Source organism: Manis pentadactyla, chromosome 13, assembly GCF_030020395.1.
Source record: "Manis pentadactyla isolate mManPen7 chromosome 13, mManPen7.hap1, whole genome shotgun sequence".
Classification (NCBI taxonomy): Eukaryota; Metazoa; Chordata; class Mammalia; order Pholidota; family Manidae; genus Manis; species Manis pentadactyla.
In genome coordinates this window covers 7,499,443-7,503,600 of record NC_080031.1, presented here as the reverse complement: position 1 = coordinate 7,503,600, position 4,158 = coordinate 7,499,443, and positions in this window count along the sequence as shown.

Below are 4,158 nucleotides of genomic sequence, written 5' to 3'. Positions count from 1 at the left end.
AACCATTTGATCAATAAATATAAGATATGCCCTCTCAAAAAAAATGATTTTGATCCTGTGAATAATAAGGGCTGACATCTTTTGGTCCTTAATATGCTCAGGTACTATACTGAGTGCCTTATAGAGCTTGTCCTACTTAATCTTTACAGGAATCCCAAGAAGTAGGTATGGTTATTATCATTCTAGGTATAGTTGAGAAAAATGAGGCTTAGTGAAATTCAGTGCAGCGATTTCTTGAGAGTCACACAATATAAAGCGGTAGGGTTGGGATGTGAATGCAAAAACTGACATGAGAGCCTACGTCTTAACCAATCGGCTGTATGGCCCTTTCTGGGGCAGTGTGTCCTGAGGGGAACAGGCATAAGCCATGTGTTTGAGCTCTTTCAGGGTAGAGTGGAGATTTCTGTGTCCTGTGGGATGACCACTAACTCTGTTCCTACATGCTCCTGAGATATTTCTCTATGGACTTCTTTGGGAACACGCTCTGTCCTTCTCTGCATTAGTTCTGTAAATTAAAAAGGAAGAAATGCAATTCAGCATTTTGAAGAAAATGCAGGTGTGAAAGAAGAGACCTGTCCTCACCTTTCTCTTAGGCTGAAAGAGAATTCATTTCCCTTCTCAATCACATCCACCTCCACAGCCCCTCACCAGGATTTGGCCCCAAAAGAACTGAAAAAGTAAAAAGGATTACCAAGCGAGTCATGAAACATAACAGCCCAGGGGACAGAAGCATCCACATGCCTTGCCTAACACAAGGGCTATGCATGCTGCAGAACCGAAGACCCTCGCCTCACTTTTGGTAATAATGCTGAATTATGTGTATTCTCTTTGGTCAGGGACAAGGATAATGTGATTTGCATGAGTTAAGACATACCTTTGCACCTGTGGCGAGGCTGAATATCTGTCACTTTTTTTAAAATTTTTATTTCTTTATTGAGATATCATTGATACACAATCTTATGAAGGTTTCACATGAGCAACATTGTGGTTACAACATTCACCCATATTATCAAGTCCTCCCCTACACCGCAAAGCAGTCACTGTCCATCAGCTTAGTAAGATGCTATAGAGTCACTACTTGTCTTCTCTGGGCTATACTGCCTTCCCCATGACCCTCCTACATTATGTGTGCTAATCATAATGCCCCTTAATTTCCTTCTCCCTCCCTCCCCACCCACCCTCCCCAAGCCCTTCCCTTTGATAACCCCTAGTTCCTTCTTGGAGTCTGTGAGTCTTCTGCTGTTTTGTTTCTTCAGTTTTGCTTTGTTGTTATACTCCACAAAAAAGTGAAATCATTTGGTACTTGTCTTTCTCCGCCTGGCTTATTTCACTGAGAATGATACCCTCTAGCTCCATCCATGTTGTTGCAAATGGTAGGATTTGTTTTCTTCATATGGCTGAGTAATATTCCATTGTGTATATGTACCACTTCTTCTTTATCCATTCATCTACTGGGACCCTTAGGCTGCTTCCGTATCTTGGCTATTGTAAATAGTGCTGAAATGAACATAGGGGTGCATATGTCTTTTTGAATCTGGAATCTTGTTTTCTTCAGGTAAATTCCTAGGAGTGGAATTACTGAATCAAATGGTATTTCTATTTTTAGTTTTTTAAGGAAACTTCATATTGCTTTCCACAATGGTTGAACTAATTTACATTCTCACTGAAAGGAAGGGAGCGACACACAGCAGCAATTCACCGGAGAATTCCGCTTTATTAGGGAAAGGTGCTGGGTTATATAGGAAGGGGCATGGGGTGATTGTGGTGTCACTTCTACAGGGCTGGTGGCTATTGGCCAGGTGCTGGGATTAGGGGGGCGAGGGGTGATTGGGGTTCAGGTGGCGCCGGCATTAACCGAGGACCCGGAAGAGAAGCAGGAGGTTCGCCGTCTTATGGGTGGGGGTCCTTCATTCCCCCTTTCTCCTCTATGGGGTTGTGGATGTTGCTTTCTCTCTGACTGCTTCCTGCTGTACGGGGACGGAGAAGGGAGTGAGGGCTTGAGGACCAGGAGGAAAGGGTTGATAGGACTCCCCACAGTAAGGACGAGTGGATGTGGGCTTCCTCAGGTTGGAAATCAGTGAAGGTTCCCTGTAACCATAGGTCGAGGACTTGTTGATTCTAATGGTGCCAAGAGGATACGGGTGCCAGAAGCCAGGCGTCTGCGGCCATTGTTTCCAGGAACAGTTTCCAGCGGAGAGAGGGGTCCATCTCAGCGTGTGGTGAGGAGGTTACGTGAGGGTGAGGGATCTTCTGTGGCTAAAAGCTGGTAGTTCCTGAGTAAAAGCTGGTTGAAAGTTTGATTAGAGATTTTACTAACTTGGGATTTGATAAACTTTACAAGGCAAGAAGAGACAGGCAAGGAGAATGATTATTATAGGGCCTGCAATGGGCCAAAGCCAGGTGAGGAAGGGGTTTGTTAGTATTGAAGAGAATGGGTTGGAGGAGTAATTCTGTGGGTACCGGGAGTTACCCATGTAGTGAATGGCGCAAGACCAGTAGGGACATCCCCGTAGGTGTCTTGCCATTGCCTGCAATAGGCTTGTTTTTGGTCATAGCAGGAGCAGAGGTAGGGAGAATAAAGGCAGCTGCTAGTGAACACTTCGGTGGAGGGAGGAAAGTGGAGGTATGAAGGCTCGGAGCAGCCTTTCAGAGGGCAGTCTGATGTGGCAATGAGGGCAGTAATTTTTGTTTGATGCTGTGTGTAAGTCTGTCTGACTTTGAATCGCCATACAAAGGAGGCTGGGGTGGCGGAGAAGACAATAGGAATGAGGAAAAAAAGCGAGAGAGAGCGAGGGAGCAGTAAAGGAGGAAAAAGTCATGATTCGGGTATGGATGGCAAAGGGGGTGAAAGGGATTTTGGAGAAAAGAGGACAGTAAGGTCAGGAGTCTGGAGGGAGGGAGAGTCTGTAAACTTTTGTAGGTTAAGAGATCCTTTAGGTGATGTGGGGACAGAATGGTAAGGGGCGCCCCGAATGTCAGTTTATGAGCTTCCTTCTGCAAGAGCTGTCCAGCGGCTAATGCCCGTAGGCAGGGGGCCCATCCCCGAACTGTGGGGTCTAATTGCTTGGAAAGATAAGCTACTGGGGCAAAGGATGGGCCATAATGTTGGCCTAGGACTCCTAGAGCTTGACTGGACCTCTCATGAATGTATAATGAGAAGGGCTTCGACAAATCAGGAAGACGGAGAGCTGGGGCTTCCACAAGGGCTCCATGGAGCTTAATGAAGGAGTGTCGGGGTGAGGAGGATAATGGTTCTTCAGGGGGGCCCTTGCTGAGGTCGTATAGGGGTCTTGCCAACAGGGAGAAGTTAGGGATCCACGCTCTAAAATACCCAGCCAGGCCTAGAAAGGAAAGGATTTCTGTCTTGGTTTTGGGAACGGGCAGGTCAGAGAGGAGTCGTTTTCTGTCTAAGGTAATGGACTTTCTTTGTTGAGATAGAAGAAATCCGAGGTAAGTGACAGAAGGGGAAGAGATTTGAGCTTTGACAGGGGATACCCGGTAACTTCTGGAAGCTAGAAGGTTAAGTAGGGAGGCAGTGTCAAGTTGAGACTGTTCCCACGAGGGACTGCAGAGTAGAAGATCATCCCCATATTGTAATAAGGTGGACTCGGAGTGATCATGATGAAACTGTTTGAGGCCCTGAGCTAGGACCTGTCCAAAAATATGGGGACTATCTCGGAAGCCTTGTGGCAAAACTGTCCAAGTGAGTTGTTCAGAATGTCTTGTGTATGGGTCCATCCAGGTGAAGGCGAAAAAATCTTGGGAGGAGGGGTCCAGAGGGATAGAAAAAAAATGCATCCTTGAGATCTAGGACTGAGAAGTGGGAGGCCGAGGCAGGGATCTGCGATAAAAGGGTGTATGGATTTGGGACTAAGGGATGGATAGGGACGATGGCCATGTTGATGAGGCGAAGGTCTTGGACGAGGCGGAAAGATCCGTTGGTTTTTTTAACAGCTAATATGGGGGTATTAAACGGGGAGTGAGTGGGTCTGAGGTAATTTTTGTTTAAAAGATCTTGAATGGTGGGTTGGAGGCCTGTGAGGGCTGAAGTGGTTAGGGGGTATTGGGCCTGACAGATATACTGAGAGGGGTCACGTAATTTGATAGAGGCAGGAGGACATAGAGCCACGGAGGGGCTTGTAATGTCCCAAACTTTGG